The sequence below is a fragment of the Rutilus rutilus genome (genome assembly GCF_951802725.1).
Source record: "Rutilus rutilus genome assembly, chromosome: 10".
Lineage (NCBI taxonomy): Eukaryota > Metazoa > Chordata > Actinopteri > Cypriniformes > Leuciscidae > Rutilus > Rutilus rutilus.
In genome coordinates this window covers 1,376,364-1,399,872 of record NC_140215.1, presented here as the reverse complement: position 1 = coordinate 1,399,872, position 23,509 = coordinate 1,376,364, and the positions used below count along the sequence as shown (strand labels likewise).

The window sequence follows — 23,509 nt, the reverse complement described above, 5'->3', positions numbered from 1 at the left end:
TTCGTAATAAAATTAACAGAATTTGAAATCTGAGACGTTTCATATCAAAAGTAACAATTAAAGCTTAATGTGATTGCGATGTGTTGCATGGGAGGCGCTAAAAAGTTTTGTTTATTCATCAACTGAAAACATTAAAGATCGATTCTTCGGATTTAGGAATTTATATCAGTTCATCAAAATGAGAATCGATTAAAATTGAGAAATCGATATTACATACCATTGTTGATGATGAGCATGAGCACGTGCAGCGGGAGACATCGATCCTTATCTCTGGACAAACCCTCTAAACGCCACGGCAAAAGAATCAAAGTCAGCTGTGGAAACACAAAACCGCATGTTATTAATATCACGTGTGCATGTCATGACCATGAGGAAACATGAAAGCACAGTGGAGAATGTTCCAGGTTAAAGGCCAGAAGATGGACATACAGTTGTTCGTTATGTTTACGCCTGGTATTAAGATCAAGATGCGTTTCCGTTTATACCTGGTGTTTTAATCCGTCTCTTTTGTCCACTTTCAACCACCTCTGTCCTGATTTCTTCGAGAGGAGGGTCTATGGACAGGTAATAGTTTTTTTTTTTTTTTTTTCTTCAGATATTATGATCGAAATAAGCTCGTGCAATTTACATATGACCGCGACCGGAGACGATGGAAAACATGCGGGTCAGCGTGAGCTTTCGTTTCTGCTCTGAAGCCGCAAGATCACGACGAACGCTGGGAGTGTGTTAGAAATCAGGAATGGTGAGATCATTTTGTGCTAATATAGTATGTTTTTCATCTTCAAACCAAACTTTTTAAATCCTTTCTGGCTAGAGCACTTTACTTTCACGCATTATGTCAGTAAATTTTGTTTGAAAATGCTCTCCGTCCACACTAGCGTTTTCCAAAAGTTTCTTGCAAAACGCTAAACTTGCATGCGTAAACCCTGAGGGTTTATGACCCTCCTAATCTTAGTTAATTTAAACCCTCATAAATTAACTAAGATTAAATAAAGAGCTCAATTCTTCTGACAGGATCATTTAATTTGCTAAATATCTCAGCATTCACTGATTGTCCAGGTTGTTCTCAACATTATAAGTTTGGTCTAAAACGTTAAAACTGCTCATGTTTTACTGCAGGACAGCAAATGCGAGTGAATTTTCTGTCATGTTTGCAGGACTGTGATATGAAGAGTGTGCAAAGTGACATATTTTAGCAACAGTGTGAAAGTGAACAGCACATAACAGTCACCAATACTGAGATAAACATTGGCACATTAGCCTATGCGCCACAACTAACACTAAAAAACGATTTATGCGTTTTGGCCGTTTGTTTACACGACATCTGCGTTTTGGGTGTAACAAACTTTTGAAAACGCGTTTCAAAGTGCAAGTTTTTGAAAATGGTCTCTGTGTAAAACAACAAAAACGCAAATCTCTGACGACGATGATGTCATGCACATGCGCATTAGTGTTCAGTCTTTGTGTTTCATCGCCATCTACTGGCCAGGCAGCAGAACACAGCGTTTTTAGTCGTGTTCGTGGATCCGTGTGAATGGGGATCGTTTTCACAATGGTGTCGTCTGAAATCCAGACCTAAATCTGAAAGATTAATGGTCTGGCATCGACTAATGAAAATCGGCCAGCTCGAGGGGCGGCACCAAGCATGAAAATCTCACTGCACGCAATTGGATAACACTACGACCAATCACAACAATAAACCCCATACGCTTAGCTGCCAGCGGAGCTAACTGGTAGATTAGACTCTCGCCGTATCCGGTCGGCAAAACAGCAAAAACGCCCTTCTTGCAAAGGAAGGATTCGAGCGCCGTCTTCTGTTCCTCTTTTAGATAAAAAGCCAAGTCTAACTCGTTCACTGTAGCGGCCAAAGCCGTTTCAAACAACTGGTGTTCATCCATAGCCATCTTGCAATGTTTACTAATGACTTGCGCTGTCGTCATCTGTTTAACTCGCCTCTGGCCCGCCTATATCAGATAACCCGATGTGATTGGTGCAGCTCGGATACAAGGGCATATTTAATGAGCATCATTACTCGACACCAGAGTAACTCGCTTAGCAAATTCAACTTGTGCTCTCGCGAGAACTCTGGATTTCCAGGGTAGTCTGTACGCAGTTCTCAAAGGAAAAACTTCTAAGTTTTAAGTGTATCGTTGTCGTGTAAGCCTAAACGTACCCTTAGTAGAGCATTTTCAAAAAGCTTCGTTCTCATTAATAAAAACACGGTTTCAATGTGGACGGAAGGCCAAAACGGAGAGAAAAAGATCCGTTTCAGACGAAAACATATTAAGCAATCTGATTGAATGAGTTTTTGACTATGGAAATGGTCGAAAGTGGACGAGCTCAAACTGTTTTAGACCCAGTTTACAGCTGTAATTAGAGTCGTCCACTTCGACTAAAACACATCCTAATATCAGCTGTAAACAGGGCCTTATTTCTCATCGTCAGCTCTGAATGTAAATGTCCATGTACAGTTACACACTCACTGCCAGCAGCTTAAAATGAGTCCCATCATCCCTGCTTTGAGGATTAATTCAAGAGTCATTTCAGGACACGTGCGGAGCGCAAATCTCTTCACCTAATGCAGTTTCATCTGACGGAGAGCTGAAATACTGTAATACACACACCTTTATAAACTCTGAACTGAAGAAATACTCTAACACTTTACAACAGGGTTGGATTAGTTAACATGAACTAAATGCTTCTACTGCATTTATTAATCTTAGTTAATTTCATTATTTACTAATACATTATTAAAATCAAAAGTTGAATCTGTTAATATTATTTAATGGACTATGAACTAACAATGAACAGCTGTCAACAAGGATTAATAAATACTGTAAAAATGGAATTACTCACTGTTAATAAATGCATTAAGTAATGTTAACTAATGGGACCTTATTGTAAACTGTTAGCAGAAATGCTAATAATAATAATAATAATAAAAAATTTGTCACAAGCTACAATCCTGTCACAATCATGTTTTTTTATGTATTATTTAATTTTTTTTTTAACTTTAACGAATATTGCGCAAGAATATTTAGTTTCAGCCCAAACATTAGACTAATAGACTATTAATGTTCACAATATAACATAATACTGCATCTTGTGGATTGATACATGAAATTATTAAAGATAAAATCACTCCAGGATTTCATAAGGTAAATTATTTAGTTTTTTTAAAGAGAAAAACGTTGCATGCACTAAGAAATCACAGATGCGATCACTACTTGTTCATTCATCACATTGTAAATAAAAGGTCAAGTTGAGCACATTGTATTATCCCAGCTAACGAAAATATATTCTGAAAGCGTTCTGCTAACGTTCCCATTTAAAGTAAAAAAATTACATTTTAAATTTTAACATTTTTAAACGAATCTCTTAAGTGAATGATTCAATGACTCACTCACAATGACTTCACTTGTTTCATTACTGAATGAATCAGCGTTTTTGAACAAATCTCTTGAATGAATGATTCAGTAACAAACACATTTTTAACAGTCACTTGTCGCCACCTACTGGTGTAACGATGTAATTGAAACAATCGTTATTTGAAGCATCAAGCTACTTTCAAAAGGTGATTTGCTCTATTTTGATCACTACCGTAGACATCAGTGATTACATCCGAACTATAAACTTTTATCCAGTACTTCTGTGATAATCTGAATGATTGTCAGACAGAAATAATGACAGTGTGTGGTTGAAAAGCCGTTTCATATCTATACATGACAACGGCTCTCTCTGGATCGAATGGGTGTTTGAAATGAGATCATGATCTTTTCACGATGAATCGTGCAGCTCTCTACTGTACATACATGTTAGCAGGGCTAAATATTGATGTGGGCCTCCACCAATATATACTGTAAATAGATGTGCATGGAGGCCCACATATAACAGAAGATGGTGATGTTGTTGTAAAACTTTTATTTTAAAAGTGAAATGTTTATATTAAAATTACAACTGCCTCCCTCTCCTTCTTTCCATGGCGTTTCTGGTTCCCTGATTTATGTTTTCTTTTCCCCGACATTTTGTCAGTCAGTCTCCTGCTCTTCCACCAAGTTCATCGTTAACTTCAGGCACTGCCGCTTCAACTCTGATTGGTTCTGTTCACGAGCTGGGGTGGGACTTACAGTTGTATTGGGTCCATCTGATGTTTGTCACTGACTGAATAATTAATAAATACTTTAGATTGGACTAAACCATTTTTAGGGAGGTAAGAGAAGCAGATATTTGGAAAAAATATTTAACCAAATTGTATGTTTTTGTGGTTTTCATTTAAATCTCAGGCATAGGCCTACAACTAATATAAATATTAGAATTGCTCATACAACAGGGGCCTATATAGTATAACTGCTGGATTTTATGGGGCCCCTATAATTGTCACCACCTTTCACCCCACTAGCGACGGCCCTGCATATTAGTCTGCTATTCTGAACATGAACTGGAGTTTATCTTGCAAATGAAGCCGTGTTCACATTAAACCTGTTCAGACAGGAACTCATTCTGAGAGCTTCGGACCCCCCAGCAATTTCCACACAATTGAACAATGTTTCTGTCACCTAACATTGGCAGGTCCTGTTTTTAACGTCACAGAGAAAGTATTTGCTTGCAGCAGAGATGACAGCGAAACACAACCTGACTGCCGCCCACCTTCCCTTTCAGAAAACCCACAATCCTCTGCTTCAGAAGTCAAGAAAACTCACTCGTCAAGACAATTGAGAATGTGTACAACTCCTAAACAAAGGGTTACAGCTTCATAACACACTCTGTGTTTGTTTACTTCCCATTCTCTGTGCGTCTGAGGACTTGTCTCAGTCTACTGAATAAACCATTGTTATTTTGTTTTATTATCACTTTCCATTATTATTTCCAGGTTACCAGATTTCACAGAAGTTGTACTCTGCATATATCTGTGTGTGGCAAATAATAAAATCTCATTAATAACAAAAAACTACTTCCTCCAGTGGGAGTTATTCTCTATATCAGTGTCAGTGAACTCCTGAAACGCCTCCATTGTAGTCTTGAGTTTCTTCCTGGAACGAACAAGTCACAATATTCCTCATTATAATAATTCATGCGCAGAATAAAGGGGCGGGGCCTGGTTGAGTTACTTAGTAGTGTGTTAAACTGGCGGTTATGGTAAGGGGCGGGACATTTCCCAAACACACTCGAAGCGCTAGACCAATCACAACACACTAATCCAGCCGGCCAATCAGAGCACAGTGTGGTTTCAGAAGGAGGGGCTTCATAGAGACAGGAACTAAACAGGGGTGTGTTTCCCATAACTCACTGCTTAACTATCATAGTAAGATTCATCATAGTGAGCGAGTCACGACTGTTTCCAGAAACTGTACTGTCGCGAATTGGTCGTTCAACCACGTTGGTTAAAGGGTTAGTTCACCCAAAAATTAAAATTCTGTCAGTAATTACTCACCCTCATGTTGTTCCAACCGCGTAAGACCTTCGTTCATCTTCGGAACACAAATTAAGATATTTTTGATGAAATCTGAGCCATGTTTCACTCCTCCATAGGCTTCCAGTGTGACCGAAACTTGCTGGCCCAGAAAAGTTATTAAAGAGATCGTTAATATAGTCCAAGTGACTCCAGTGGCTCAATCTTAAGTATATCAAGCGACGAGAATACTTTTTGTGCGCAAAAACAAACAAAAATAACGACTTTATTCCACTATTCATTTCCTTCTCTCTGGATGTCTAGTTGGTTCGCGTAGTGTTTTTGCGCAGCGCGTCTGTGTTACACGTCACCACGTAGGCTCACTATTGGCCGACGCCGGTCATGTGTGTGTTGCGTGATGACGTGCAACACAGACGCGCAGCGCAAACACACTACGAGGCCCAGAGAGAAGGAAATGAAAAGTGGAAAAAAGTCGTTATTTTTGTTTGTTTTTGCGCACAAAAAGTATTCTCGTCGCATGATAAACTTAATGTAGTGCCACTGTAGTTACTTGGACTATTTTAACGATGTTTTAATAACTATTCTGGGCCGGTGAGTTTCGGTCACACTGGAAGCCTATGGAGGAGTCAAAATTCTGTCAGATTTCATCAAAAATATCTTAATTTGTGTTCCGAAGATGAACGAAAGACTTACATGGTTGGAACAACATGAGGGTGAGTAATTACTGACAGAATTTTCATTTTTGGGTGAACTAACCCTTTAATGATGTCACACACGTATGGAGTAATAACTACTTCTAATGACTCTGTTTGAGATCGAATTAACGCTAGATGTTTTGCTATAAATTACCGACATGCCATCTGAGGAATATTTCTCATTTTTCTCAGTTGTTTTTCTTTATTTCCAGATTCAATCATAGACTCGTTCTTGCGCACTAGAGCTCGTTCACACATGCACACTCTTCAGGAACTACACTTTAAGTCTCTTGACAAACTAAAAAACGTAAATGACATTTGTATGTATTCTAAATGAACGATATAGTACTGAATATCTGAATATAGACATTGTACTGAATATCAGCTTGATTATTTTGCTCAAGATAAATGTTTTATTGAGTCCACCTGTCATGAAAACTAGAAACTCTTCTTCTAACCACAGGTCGAGATCTAGATCTGTCGTTTCAAACACACAACTCTGAGATGCTGTTTGCGAATGTTTGTTGGAACGATGGTTTCAGGAAACACAGACTCGTTGAACTGCTGCTAACGACAGAACTTGCGACTATAGTTGGCTAACGATGCTTTCGGAAAACACAGTCCTGATCGTTACTGACAGACTGGGAAGAGAGGAGCTGCAACAATGGAGAATATGGGGAAAATAATCAACATTCAACATTCAATACATTGATTATTCAAAATAATAAATTCAGGAAAACCTGTTCTAGAGCCCCAAAACAACAGCTTTACAGAGGACAATTATCTCTGTGAAATAATCCCTACATATTAGTTTTTGAATGCACATAAATTCTGATCTCAAAGTCGACACACACTCCTGTCTAAGTGGTCGATTCTTGTCCAGAGTAACTGGATCAGATATGCCGAGACCCTGTGCAGAATCACAGAAGCGTGTCGCCTCTCAAAGAGTTCAATTACATACAGTGGCTTTGGAAAATGATTTCAGTCTGGAAATGCAGCACATAAAGCTCTGCAACAGCATTCATTAACCTCAGGAAAACTCCCATCCAAATGGCAAACAGTCCCAGAGGAACGGCCGGTCCGGTTATACCGTATCGAGAGAGACAACAGGAGCAGATTCACCCTGAGACGATAAAACACACGGCCGCGTGTGTGTGTGTGTGTGTTACCAGCGAGCGGCTGGCGTTTCATGCCTGCGGGAGCAAGTTAACCTCATTCACACTTTTACAGTCAATGCCGGAGAGTCTTCAGGGGAGACGAGGAATAAATAGATACAGAGCATAAAGGACATCAGGCCGATCCTTGAGAAGCGGACGCTTATCGCTTTAACATACAACACACTTTCGCCATGAATTAGCTTAATTCAGAATCACAATGCATTCAAAAACGTAAAAGAAAAATCATACTCGAAACACTTTTGAACAGCAGTGTATAGTGAATGTTCAATATATCGGTTAGTTGTGTGAACAAATTGCATTTCCCAAGAATATGGATTTTCAGACTTGTAAGAAGGAACATCCCAGCATTATCTGTGTTATGAAGACTGAGATGTTCACAGCTCGAATGCACAGATAAACACTGAAGCACAAAAGCTGGTTACACAATTAAAAAATGTTGGGTTATTTTTTTTAACCCAACCGTTGGGTTACACATATTGGGCCACTATGTTGGGTTATTTTCCAAAAATGTTGGGTCATTTTAAAAATCGTTGGATGATTTCTAATAGCCCGACTGTTGGCAGGGACACTTGTGTATTTTGAATTAATGTACACAATTATGTATATTTAAATAAATCCTAGACTCCCCAATATTTAGTTTGTAATTTAAAAAAATATATATTTGTTGAGACATATTTATTGTTTATATAAATAAACAATCTGTATTTGAAAACAAAGTGTATTTTATTTATTAAAAATATGTTTTATATAGCCTACATATTTTATTAACATAAATACAAATAAATAGTTAATTTAACTGTTGGGTCACTTTTAACCCAATGCATTGGGTTAAAATTACCCATCGTTGGGACGGTGCTATACCACCCCATAGTTGGGTTACTAGTTGGGTTATTTTTAACCCACTATTAAGTATTATAGTATTATTACTAGATCCAGGAAGTATGACCATATTAGCCCGGTTCTGTCAACACTGCACTGGCTCCCTATTAAACATTGTATACATTTTAAAATATTGCTGATTATTTACAAAGCACTAAATGGTTTAGCTCTGCAGTACTTGAGCGAGCTCTTAACGCATTATAGTCCTTCACATCTACTGCAATCGCAAAATTCGGGCCAGTTGATAATACCTAGAATATCAAAATCGACTTCTGGCGGTAGATCCTTTCCTATTTAGCACCAAAACTTTGGAAGAGTTTTCCTAACATTGTCCGGGAAGCAGACACACTCTGTCAGGTCAAAGCTAGACTAAAGACGCATCTCTTTTACCTGGCATTCATATAGAACATTACATTTCTATTATTCAAATCAGTTAAATGTTTATTAGGCTGCATAGATTAGGTCAGCAGGAACCGGGGACACTTCCTATAACACCTGATGTACTTGTTACGCTAATGTTAGTCTTTCTGTTTATTCCGAGGTTTACTAAAGCCAGCCGGATCCGGGCCGGATCCAGATCAGATGGTGGACCTGTGCCTGGACACGTCCACGACGCAGTCTTGAAGTGTCAACCAGTCCCTTCCCTGTTTACTAAAGTCAGCCGGATCCGGGCTATATCCCGATCAGATGGTGGACCTGCGCTTGCACACGTCCACGACTCATCCCTGAAGTGTCAACCAGTCCCTTCCCTGTTTACCGAAGTCAGCCGGATCCGGGCTATATCCCGATCAGATGGTGGACCTGCGCTTGCACACGTCCACGACTCATCCCTGAAGTGTCAACCAGTCCCTCCCCAGTTTACTGAAGTCAGCCGGATCCGGGCCGTCATACACTGTTCGCTCGTTGGCCAGAGGAGAACTGAGCGACTGAGTCTGGGTTCTCCCAAGGTTTTTTTCTCCATTCTGTCACCGATGGAGTTTTGGTTTCTTGCCACTCTTGCCTTGACTTTTGTCTTGCTTAGTTGGGGACATTTAATATTCAACAATATTATTGATCTGCCTTCCTTAAGGTGGACGATGACGCAATTTTCTTCTAGAAACAAACTTTCTTGTATTATTTTCATGTTATCACTGTGAAGCTGCTTTGAAGCAATCTGTATTGTAAAAAGCGCTATATAAATAAAGGTGACTTGACAAGTGAGTAGAGTTTCATTCGAGTTCCTGTCCATATCACTCAATTAAACGAGCGCATATTTAGAAAAGACAGATGGAGGATGAGAAAGTCTGCATTAGCTGTGTCCATTCATCAACTCTGACCTGGATTAAGTCTCGTTTTGTCCTGGAGTCGTGCAACCGATCCTCAGAGAGCTGATTCATTTGTCTTTACAAAGAGCCCGTAGGTCTCAGAGCAAACGCTGAAACACCATTACATGTTGTGTGTGTGTGTGTGTGTGTGTGTGTGTGTAGATCAAGTGCAGCTGATGTGATGAGCGCAGACAGAGCTGAGGGCCAAACATACACTCATGCTGGATCTCAGAGACTCCAGCGGGAACGAGACGATAGAAGAAACACGCGTGAGTCACTTCAGCTGATGCATGAGTTAAATGCATGATTATTACGGGTTAAAACATCATGCAACTGTAATGCAAACATCCTACATTGCTTTCACAACAAAGGTGGATAGGGAAGAAAAGACAATCACAACTTCTGTTTCATTCCGAATAAAAAAACGATCAAATGCAACATGACCTCATCATGCTACATCTGTGTCACATGACCTCATCATGCTACATCTGCAACATGACCTCATCATGCTACATCTGCAACATGACCTCATCATGCTACATCTGTCACATGACCTCATCATGCTACATCTGTCACATGACCTCATCATGCTACATCTGTCACATGACCTCATCATGCTACATCTGTGTCACATGACCTCATCATGCTACATCTGCAACATGACCTCATCATGCTACATCTGTGTCACATGACCTCATCATGCTACATCTGCAACATGACCTCATCATGCTACATCTGCAACATGACCTCATCATGCTACATCTGCAACATGACCTCATCATGCTACATCTGTCACATGACCTCATCATGCTACATCTGTCACATGACCTCATCATGCTACATCTGTCACATGACCTCATCATGCTACATCTGCGTCACATGTCATCATGCTACATCTGCGTCACATGACCTCATCATGCTACATCTGCGTCACATGACCTCATGCTACATCTGCGTCACATGACCTCATCATGCTACATCTGCGTCACATGACCTCATCATGCTACATCTGCGTCACATGACCTCATGCTACATCTGTGTCACATGACCTCATCATGCTACATCTGTCACATGACCTCATCATGCTACATCTGCGTCACATGACCTCATCATGCTACATCTGCGTCACATGACCTCATGCTACATCTGTGTCACATGACCTCATCATGCTACATCTGTCACATGACCTCATCATGCTACATCTGTCACATGACCTCATCATGCTACATCTGTCACATGACCTCATCATGCTACATCTGCGTCACATGACCTCATCATGCTACATCTGCGTCACATGACCTCATCATGCTACATCTGCAACATGACCTCATCATGCTACATCTGCAACATGACCTCATCATGCTACATCTGTCACATGACCTCATCATGCTACATCTGTCACATGACCTCATCATGCTACATCTGTCACATGACCTCATCATGCTACATCTGTGTCACATGACCTCATCATGCTACATCTGCAACATGACCTCATCATGCTACATCTGCAACATGACCTCATCATGCTACATCTGCAACATGACCTCATCATGCTACATCTGTCACATGACCTCATCATGCTACATCTGTCACATGACCTCATCATGCTACATCTGTGTCACATGACCTCATCATGCTACATCTGTGTCACATGACCTCATGCTACATCTGTGTCACATGACCTCATCATGCTACATCTGTCACATGACCTCATCATGCTACATCTGTGTCACATGACCTCATCATGTTTTTTCCATGTGTAAGTCGCACCGTTTCAAAATAGCATTGAGGGAAAAGCTGCATTGATGAATAAGTCACATTTTATTATTACATTCAGATAATCAAATTCATAGTCAATAAAAGGAATGTTTACAAACACTATAAACATGCAGTGTGTGTGTGTGTGTGTGTGTGTGTGTGTGTGTGTGTGTGTGTGTGTGACTGTAAGTGTGTGTGTGTGTGTCATCTGAGTACCTCATGCATCCAGAAATCCACATATTTGCACAGTCATATAATGCAGAAATCTATAGTGTGATCTTGATAACGATTGATGATCAGAGAGTTCAGGACGGACTTCACCTCAGGCTAACAGCCAACAATCCACTCATTAGCGGCATCACGGACATGTTGCGTTCCTTATTTACTTCACAGTGACTTCTATTATTATTCTGAGCATGACTGAGATGTTTGTCTGAAGCTGAAGGACATTTGGCTGTGAGTGTAAGTCCCTCGCGGAGGACGATGACGACATCTCTTCACAAACACACCGTTACGCTTTACAAAATTGAGGAAATGTTTTCTTCTGGAACGCAGGAAATATCCTCTCCATTAACTCTGGAGTCTCTCTCAGTTTAAAGAAATCAAAAGTGCTTTGCCTCTGGACTTTGTTGATGCATTTCCTTCAGAAAGCTCACGCTGTCGGGAGCATTTCGGACATTTCTGAGATTTTTCCACCAGTGTAAAGCTTTGCAAGGCAATTGTAAATAGCTTGGAGGAAAGTCTATTGCTCGGGCCAAACTGTCCGTCATTCCACAGGGAAACTTGTTTGTTTCTCACAATCTTTCATCTAAATGCAATGAAATAAACTTCCTTTTTGCTTGTAATAATCAATTCCTTCTTTTTTACCACCACATTTTCTCCATCCAAATCCCACATTTCACATTCACCTGGAAATGTAACTATTTGAATTAATCGTAAATCGGTAACACTTTACAATAAGATTCATTAGTTAACATTATTGTATTTACTAACATGAACTAACAATGATCAATATATTTGTTACACTATTTATTAATCTTTGTTAATGTTAGTTAATAAAAATCCAGCTGTTCATTGTTTGTTCATGTTAGTTCACAGTGCATTAACTAATGTTAACTAATACAATCTTTGATTTTAATAATGTATTAGTAAATGTTGAAATTAATATGAACTTAGATTAATAAATGCTGTAGAAGTATTGGTCATTATTAGTTCATGTTAACTAACTAATGTTAACTAATGAACCTTATTGTAAAGTGTTACCCATGAATCATTTGTAGTAATGACGTTATCTTTTATCATTTTGTTCCTTTGACCTTTTGATACATGTAATATTAAAGTCAGAGACTTGGCAGCATAAGGAAATCAACTCGCTCTAGCCAATGAGAATATCAGGAAGCATCTGTTCTGCATCTAATTTGCATGCTTTGCAAGGTCACCTCTATATCCTTTCATTTCTGGACTGAAGATCTCCTGCTGTTTCAAACACCAGACTGATGACGGCCTGTTAGAAGCCAACAGTGACGTGACAGGACTGAATCAAAGCGTGTCAGATACATAAGAATTATCCATATCAGCTGAATAATGGATATTGAGATTTAAAATGAATCACTGAATAGTGAATTTAGAGTAAATTATCCCGTGGCTTTTGTTTGTTTCCATAACTTTTTTCAGGAAACCACAATTTTAAACTTCCATGATATTTTCTATATATATGCATATATCTGTATGAACATGCATTTTCTGTAAAGCTGCTTTAAAAATTGTGAAAAGCGCTATACAAATAAATTCAATGTAAATTGAATTGAACTGAATATAAAATATATTTTAATTTCTATAATACACAACATACTACACTTACTATTTCTGCAGTGTATAGCATGTAATTTCTATATAGTATATACATTTATGTGCATATACATTTACATTTTAAATGCATTTAATTTGCATATTCATACAGATATATGCATACACATTTACATACTATATAGAAAATGCAAAATATCACACTATGTATTCTATATCGAATGTATATTTATATGCATATACATTTGTATGCATTTATCTATATGCTTATGCATTAAATGTATATGCAAATAAGTTTACATACGATATAGAAAATACATAGTACCGGTATGTCATTTTGTATTTTCTATTTAGTATGTATATGTATATAATAAGCATATGGATACAGTGTATTTATTTACATAATATATAGAAATACAAAATTACACTATAGTATTTCTGCAGTGTTTAGTATGCATTTTCTGTACAGTCTCTAAACTAATATGTATATAAATTTAAATGTATGTAATATGCATATTCATAAAGATATATGCATATAAATGCACATACGATATAGAAAATACATAGTGTTATGCATTTTCTATTTAGTATCTAAATTTATATGCATCAATTGTATGCATATCAATTTAAATGCATATATGCATATTCATATAGATATTTTACACATGTACAGACTATATAGAAAATGCGAAATATGTATTTTCTATATCATACATTTTTATGCATATACATTCGTATGCATTTATCAATATGCTTATGCGTTAAATGTATATGCAAATAAGCTTACATCCGATATATAATATACATAGTATGTTATTTTGTATTTTCTATGAAGTATGTACATTTATATGAATATAATACAGCATATACATTTACATACTATATAGAAATGACAAAATTACAAACTATGCTTTTACTATTTCTGCCGTGTATATTTTCAATGAACATGGGAACCTTGTCAATCAAACAAATCAAAGTTTTGTCAGCGTTTCTCTCATCAAGACGTCAAACTACCAACTTAAGCTGAACATCTCACACTTGACTCTGAGATAGAAGTGTTTTAACTGTGGGAAATCTTCCTGAACTGAGTAGCTCTTCACCGATATGTAAAATCTGTTGGTTGAGGTTATTATTAATGTCTTCATGTGTTCGTCACAGAGAGCAGATATAAGAGATCAGCTTCTGAGAGAGACAATCCCCTCACCGGTTTACAGAGATTTATGAAACCTGAGATGAATCATTCATCTAGAGTGACTCATGCTCCTAATTTAGTGCTGAAACTTTGAGGAATCCCATCCAGATGAATGAGCCCTTCCTAGTGTCTCACTGCCTCTCACTTCCGTGACAAGTGACTCGGGAAAAAGTCTTTTAGTGTCATGTCTGCCGAGAGCGAGGCTTGATGTTCAAGCGATGCCACAGAAACGACTCGTTCAATCACGGTGTGAAGATTGCTGGGAGGATTCGGCATATTCCTGTCTGAACAGGTTCATCAGCAGCATTAGGGACTGACAAAACTGCATTTTCAACACACACACACACACACACACACACACACACACAAACACACACAAATCAGTTCACGTTCAGAACAGCATGCTATATTACCCTTACTATTCCTGCAGTGTATATTTTTATGCATATACATTTAAAAGCATATAATGTGCATCTGCGTATAGAAATATTCATTCAAATTTATATGCATATACATTTACATAGTATATTGATTATGCATAATAACATACAAAACTTACTACTTGCTTCTGCAGTGTAAAGTATGTATTTTCTATGTAAATTAAAATGCATATGCATTTAAAGGGGCGGGGCCACGAGCTGTGGGATCCGGTGGAGCGAATGTTAATGAGTGGAAGGATAAAAGGAAGAGTGACGACAGTGCAAGACGAGATTTAAAGTCCCCCTGTTGTGAAAATCCAGCTTTAAGACAAAGCATGTGTAAATTCATAAGTCGACACCATTGCTGAGTATTTCCTCCTTAAAACTGCAGTGAACCAAAGACAGTCTCAAAAACACGCTTTGAAATCGCTGGTGTTTCTGACGTCACAAACTACCTTGTAACCAATCAGATCAACGTGTGATCGTCAACCAGTGGATCTCTGAGCTGAGTGAGTGAGTGGAGGCGGGGCTCTTTTGCATATTCATAGAGCCGCGCATACTAAATGAGGCAAGGGTGTCGAGTTACATTCAAGATATTTTAAGACATGAAGAATTTTATTCAAGGAAAAAACGTTTAAATATGTCATTTTGGTGATCAAAGATGAGTTTTAAGGGATAAAATAATTGACTACAGGGGGACTTTAAGTTAGTGGCTAGCTCCGCCTCTTCGGTGACATCACGCACGAGCAAGCGATGATTGGTCGGGAAGCAACGTGTTTCTTGACAAGGATTTTAGGAGTCGACATTGCAAAATCTGACACAGTGACTATCGTAAAAGACTAAAGTATTGTGTAGTCTGACCCCGGCATTAGGCTCACGATGCTTTAAGAAACGCTACTCTGTATTGTCCATTCTTCGCTTCAGTAGCTGGATTCTACTTTGTGTTTCTATTTCTGGAAAACGCTACGAAATAATTGTACATAATGCAAATAGGTGAAAATAACGTGCAACTTTCCAGCTGATCTGCCACATTCTGTAGCAAACTCCGACCCCTATGAGCTCTAAACCAATGACACACAAGGACTTATGAATTTACACGTGGTTTGTCTTAAAGCATATTAAAAACAGCATTCACATAGACACATAAACAACATTAAAAGCTGGATTTTCACCACAGGGGGACTTTAAAATGATGTATTTCAAGTTAACCAAAGTTGCTTCAATCCAGTAAGTGTTCATCTTGAAATATTACTAACAATATTAAAGTTTTTCTTATGTTTACTTAAAGGGCTGGTTGATTATGATTTGACTTTTCTAACTTTAGTTAGTGTGTAATGTTGCAGTTTGAGCAGAAACAACATCTGCAAAGTTACAACGCTCAAAGTTCAGAGCAAAGGGAGATATTTACTTTTAAAGAAATCACTTTTTAAGGACTACAACAAACGGCTGGTAGAGACTACACAAGCTTCATCACGGGTTAGTGACATCACCAACCCTAGAATTTACATAAACCCCGCCCCTTGAACACGATTTATAGATTATCAAGACAGAATATGCTAATCAATGACTAGAAGATAACTATACATCAGCTGCATAAACTCATCAACTAACCATTCAGAAATGTCCTGTTGCTTCTACATGTTGTCTCTTCTTCTTGAGTCTCTCCATCTTTGTCTGACTCCGGTTTGAACATAAAAGGCTAAAAGTTTTTGAAATTTTCAGTGCGTGTGTGTGTGTGTGTGAGTGCAAGCTGTTGAAGCTCCGCCCCCTCTGTACCGGAAGCAGCAGCTCATTTGCATTTAAAGGGACAGACACAAAATGGTGTGTTTAACTTTAACATGCTATATAAGAATATCTGTGGGGTATTTTGAGCTAAAACTTCACACACACACTCTGGGGACATCAGAGACTTATTTTACATCTTGTGAAAAGGGCATTATACACCGCTTTAAAAAACCAGTGCAGATTTGACAGCAGAAAGACACAAGCTGAAGGCGGACGCTTGCTAAACATGTCTAAACTATCAGTCAGACGACAGAAGGACTGTTTCCTTCATTTCTGATCATGCTGATAATTAGTAATGAGCTAGTACGTATGCCATATAGGGTTACGTAATGTCCACTGATTGTAATTTGTATCCAGCGGCTCGTCTTTTCCTAGCAAACGCCAGCAGGGGCTCATGAGAAGCCACCTGCACTTCCCTGACTGATTTATAACTCACTAAAGCCTAGAGTGACTCGTCTAAGGCTTGTCCATACAGAAGCATTGCTGGGCAACCTGAAAACACCACCAATACATCTTCAAGAAACTACGGTGTAAAACAAACTGGCTCTGTTCATCACAGCAGGACCACATCACTGCCGCGACATGAAAACACTGTATTCTGTGGCTCGTTCTCTTCAAAATGCACAAACACCATCGCCAATATGCAAAACAACATACGCTTTTACTACAGACACACTGTGTTTTCCTCTTAAACGTGTTTATGTGAAGAGACGACAGGCGGCTCCGACATAATAACTGTTTGCAAACCATATAAAAGCACTTCATGCCTGTTTTTCTCCAGCTTGTCTTTAGCTTGTCACTGACGTTTTGTTAGTTAGTTCAACATAATCAATCCTGACGTGCATTAGCATTAATTCTGCGTCTCCACAACCTCAAACGTCTCAAACGTCCCTGTCGAGAGTTAGTTTCATTAATCATAAATCATAAACAGCCCGTTGATGGTCAGTAACATCATCTCTGCATCTTATGAGTGAGAGACTTTACGAAGAGCTCATAAAAAATGTCTACATTTAAAAACAATTGTCATGACTCAAGTAACTATGAAAGAAAATATGAAACTACGAGAAGCATAATAATAATGACTTAGTTGATTTTTCTTAGTCATAATTATGAGATAAAAAAAGTCAAATTATGATTCATTAAACTGCTTAAACATTTCTACGTCTTCAACAGCAAAAAAAGTTATGACATAACTCGAAATTATGACATAAAAGTCATAATTATGAGGAAAAAAAGTCATAAATATGACATACTAAGAAATAATTTTTATATTCAAAAGTCAAAAGTATGAGATAAACCATGTTAAATTATGAGATTTTTACAAAATTATTACATATTACATATAACATAATCAATTCTGACATGCATTAGCATTAATTGTGCGTCTCCACAACCTGAAACGTCTCAAACGTCCCTGTGATGATGTCCTACACGAGAGTTAGTGTCATTAATCATAACTCATAAACAGCTCATTGATGGTCTCTGCATCTTATCAGTGAAAGATTTTACAAAGAGCTCATAAAAAATTTCTACATTTCAAAAAAAAAAATATGACTATGATGTAAAATAAGAAAATATGAAACTACGAGAAACATAATAATTGACTAAGTCTGTTTTTCTTAGTCATAATTATGAGATTAAAAAAGGTTGAAATTATGAGATTGAAAAAGTCAAATTATGATTCATTAAACGGCTTAAACATTTCTACGTCTTCAACAGCAAAAAAAAGTTATGACATAACTCGAAATTATGACATAAAACTCGACATACTAAGTCATAAATATGACATACTAAGAAATAATCTTTATATTTAAAAGTCAAAAGTATGAGATAAACCATGTTAAATTATGAGATTTTTTCAAAATGATTACATATAACATTATCAATTCTGACGTGCATTAGCATTAATTGTGCGTCTCCACAACCTGAAACGATGTGATGATGTCCTACACGAGAGTTGGTGTCATTAATCATAACTCATAACCAGCTCGTTGATGGTCATCATGTCATGAGTGAGAGATGTAAAAGCTGGACTCACCCTGAGCGTCTCGTTCTCCGCACAAAGCTTCTTCACAGCAGCAGAACCTCCCGCTCATCATGTGAGGCTGAACGCTGGACAAAAACCCTTTATTAGCTGATGTTTATGACAGAAGAACTGCATGTGGTGCACAAGTGACACGTATTATTCATTCCATATTTGTCCATTTTGAGCCCTTGACTGATGAACAGTGTTTAATTATCATAGTGAATATACTGTACAAAAATAAGTGTTATTTATAGGGGTGTAACGAGACCCTCATGTCACGATTCGACACATATCACCATATTACTGCGATACTCCAAGACATATGAAAGGTTAACAAAAATATACTGTTGATTAAAATGCTAACTTTGATATTGCATTGTGTGTGTAAATGAACAGGCTTGGACTTGGTGCTGGAAACCCAATATTGACACAAGAATAACAATATTCATGATTCTGAAGCTGGAAATACTGAATTATTTTAGACGAATATGATTTCACACTGACTAGATGTGTTTAAAATAATCTAGGCCACTTTTTACTGGAACACATCAGACATTTGGCATTATCAGGACACACAAATATTCCCCCATTGCATTATTATACATTATATTCAACATTATATACAGTAGTTTAATGTAGAACTGACACTAAAACAGAAATGTTTGGGTGAACTATACACGATACATATTGTTGTATTTTTGATATATGATATATTGTTACACCCATTTATGCATCTCATTGGCTCTATTATTATCGGTAGATGTATTTGTATCTGCAATGGCCATTCGACCACAGACTGAAAGCTTCTGCATGGTGAACGTGAGATATGCAATGCATGCAACATAATGCTGTTAATAAATCAGCTCCTCCAATCAGACTGGCTGTTTTATAATCTGACACATATCGACATCGCGACAATAACTCAGAGCTTCACTATCATCCCCTTAATAAGAGTATTAGTAATTAAGAGCGCAGCCCAGAGGCGCTAATTTGCCAGGTAATATTTCTGGCTTCTGGGAATTAAATGTATAACCTAATTATCTGCTCTTATTAACTGTGCTGAAGCTGAGGGAACGAGCAACACCACTGCCAGTCTCACAAGAGCTCACAAATCTGCTTTAAATGTCTACATAAAAAAAAAAAAATTTATGACTCAAGTAACTAGTATATAAAATAAGAAGTCTGTTTTTCTTAGTCAATTCTGAGATTAAAAAAAGGTTGCAAATATGACATTGAAAAATGAATAATTAAACTTCAATTATGAATCATTAAACTGCTTAAAAATGTCTACATCTTCAACAGCAAAAACAGTTATGACATAACTCGAAATTCTAACGTCATAAATATCACATACTAAGTAATAATTAAAAAGTCAAAAGTATGAGATCATGAGAATCATTTTAAATGATGAGATATTCATAATTATGACTGTTTTTCTAAATCATAATTATGAGATAAAAAATGAAATTTTGAGATTAGACTAAATTATGACTGACTGTCTATAAATGTTTAGATCTTCAACAAAAAAGTAATGACAATTCGAAATTAGGACAAAAATCATAATTATGACATACTAAGTAATAATTCTGATATTAAACAAATCTATGATAAAATTATTACTTTCATTAATGTGCTTAAATATGTCTTCAACAACAAAAGTTCTGACAAGTTGAAATTAGGAATCATAATTATGACATACTAAGTAATAATTCTGATATAAAAAAATCTATGATAAAGTTGAAATTATGAAGTTTGCCTAATCATAATTATGAGATTAAAAAGTCAAAATTATGAGATAAAAAGTCAAAATTATTATTTTCATTAATGTGCTTAAATATGTCTTCAACAACAAAAGTTCTGAGAAGTCAAAATTATGACATGACAAAAATTAAGAAATTATTATGACTGTCAATTATGAGATAAAAAGTCAAAATAAGAAAAGCAGAAATGATGGCGAAGTCTACATCTTCAAAAAATACGTATCAGAAAATACATTTGTCATAACATGATTAAATAATAGTAAACAAAAATTACTTGATTTTCTTTTAATAAACTCCTCTTCCTGCCATTGTATTCAATATCTTGTGTGAAGTGGCCAATTCAATTCAGTTTAATTCAATTCAATTCTGTTCAGTTGAATTATGAATTTAGTCTCGAATCTGCTGTGTTTGATTGACAAGCTCTTGAAGTTTATGGACATATGTAGAGAAGATCATCAAAAATCTTCCTCATAAACACATTATAACAGACAACAATCAGCCGGCGCGACATCTGTGATTCAGTACAGCTGCATTTCCATAGAATATTCATAAGCACAGATTAATAATTGTTTCAGAAACAAGAAAGGGCAATGTTTTCGCCCGTCCTTTAGGAGAGTAAAATAACACACATCACAGTATAACCGTGTACGTCACAAGTACAGTTATTCTTCTGGAAAATCAATGATAAATGGTCAGTTTAGTGTTTTATTATTATCATTATTAATGTACAATGTTATAAATCAAAGCCAGACTCAAATGCCACACTTGTACATCTGAAAAAGCCAGTGATCTTATTTGAACGTCCTAATAACGTTTTCTGAGGCGTAATGACACAACACAAGCTGAGTCATTTCTGCAGAACAGAAGCACAGATCTCAATGCCGGATGATTAGATTATAATTAATAAAGGAACGGCTGGACGTTACCTATGATTGGTCAACAGTCTGACCGGCTCATCCGAGTCTGTGGCGCCACACGTCACTACTGCAACTTTGACATTTTCTTTGGGCAAACCTGAACAAAACAACAAAATAAAGATAGAAAGCTATTATACAGTCAAAGCAAAAGTTATTCAGACACCAGATATCATTTTTAATATTTCACTAGTATGATCAGGACACTATAGTTCATTATGTAAGTGAGGAGAGCAAAATAAAGTAAACTGTGACATATTATACCCAAATATTCTTCATACAGAGACTACCTGTGACATTTATATAAATTTGGGAGAAAAAAATGATTTGGACACTTTGAGCTGATCATGTTTTGCTGAAGTGTGTTTCTTCTTTAATTGCTAATGCTCTTTTTACACACAGACTGAACACAATGAAGCATTGCTTGGTGATTGGTTGAGCTAAACTGGTATTATCTAATTGTGTAGTTAAATTTAACAGCTGACAGATATTCAACATAATTCATGTGTGAGACAGTCTAACAGAAGGACGGACAAAACCAGTCAGATATCAACTGAGTTCTGCTCATATTTTATTACCATTCTCTAAACTATAGCGAATAAACTGTGATAATGTGAGAAAGGTGTGTGAATAAACTTTGGTTTGACTATATGTTGAACTTACATTGAACCCTGCTAAAGAACTAAGAGTTTATAAGCATATAATAATAATAGACCATTTTGAAGATTATCAGCCGATAACTGTTTGGTTAAAAACACTGAATGGTTTTCTCAAACGCTCACTTTCGTTGAAGACACGCATTCTCCTGTAAAACACTGAGCTAAAACACTCGTGAAGTTTCAGTGCCAGCTGTTCCACGACTCAGAGAATACAGCGTTTATCCTCAGAGCCAGAATCAGCAAGAAGTGCTGACAAGTTATGAGAGAGAGAGAGAGAGAGAGAGAGAGAGCAAACATTCCCATGCCATGCTGTTCATTACCAGCCGATGTTAAAGCATTCACCGGTGCCACACGTTACGCTTCAGACTATCCGCTTCAGGATGACTTTGAACCAAATTATTTGCCATATATTTGCTCCAAATATTGCTCACGTTTTCCGTGCATGAGCTGAGAGAGAACTGAAAGGCAATTAAATAAGACTTGCTGTATATTTCACAATGACCTTGAGATTAGACAGTATAGTGGCCGAGTGAGCGGATATTTATTTTTAATGACCTTATACATTCGATTAAACCATTAAAATATGTGACCCTGATCACGTCACCAGTCTCGAGTCGCACGGGTATATCTGAGGCGATAGCCAACAATACATTATATAGGTCAAAATTATCCATTTTTCTTTTATGCCAAAAATCATTAGGATATTAAGTAAAGATCATGTTCCATGAAGATATTTAGTCAATTTCCTACCGTAAATATATCAAAAAAATATTTTTGTGAGTGAATGCAGCACAATCGAGAACATAAATGAACAACTTTAAAGGAGATTTTCTCAATGTTTCGATTTTTTTGCTCCCTCAGATTCCAGATGTTCAATAGTTGTATCTCGACCAAATATGGTCATATCCTAACAAACCACACATCAGTGGAAAGCTTATTTCATGTTTATTTATTCAGCTTTCATGTAATGTATAAATCTCATATCTCAAGACTGGGTTTGTGGTCCAAGGACACATATGAGGAAAATATTCGATTTTTTTTTAAATATGTTAAACTATTTATCTGACAATATTATTTGACCAAAAATAAATAAATAAAAATAAAAAGCCAAACTACAGCTATAGGTTGTAAGAAAACATTGACTACAACATAATCAGTTATTTATATTTCATTGGTTCTCTCTTGTTTTTGCATATGTTCATAATTTCTGGCCAAATTATTATCACAAATAAAACCATCGACTCCAAACACAACTTCTACAAAATCTTTAATAATGTTATTAAATAAAGGGTGAAGATGTGAATTTTCCTCGGCCGGACGTCACTCATGTGGGCACAACAGGTCTCAAGATCACCACATAATGAATTAATAACACAATTTAATAATTAATAACAAATTATACAACTACTGTATATCCAACCTTACCATACGGTACACTCAGGTAAAGCTATATACTATATATAGCAACTCTCCACTGCTTGATCATCGCAAAATGTAACTATATCACCGAACTCTATTTATGTTCTGTTTAGTTTGCATCACATTGTTTTCCTGCGTTCTGTTTCTGTTTCCTTTGTTTCCAACGTTCCCGCTCTTCATTTGTTGTTATGGTTACTAATTACGCTGCACACCTGGTTCTGGTTAAGTTTGTCATTGAGTCGTGTCATCACTCTGTGATTGTTTTGTAATTGAATTAGTTACTTCTGCTGTAATTGCATTGAATG

General features: G+C 37.0%; 1 long non-coding RNA gene across 1 annotated transcript; it reads right to left on the bottom strand.

Moving 5' to 3' along the window:
- Window positions 1-215: 215 nt before the first annotated feature.
- Window positions 216-21,201, bottom strand: LOC311298135. The gene is made up of 3 exons (XR_014628913.1): window positions 21,139-21,201; window positions 18,465-18,538; window positions 216-314 (listed from the first exon to the last, which is right to left on the bottom strand). It is a non-coding gene; the product is annotated as an uncharacterized lncRNA (long non-coding RNA).
- Window positions 21,202-23,509: the final 2,308 nt, after the last annotated feature.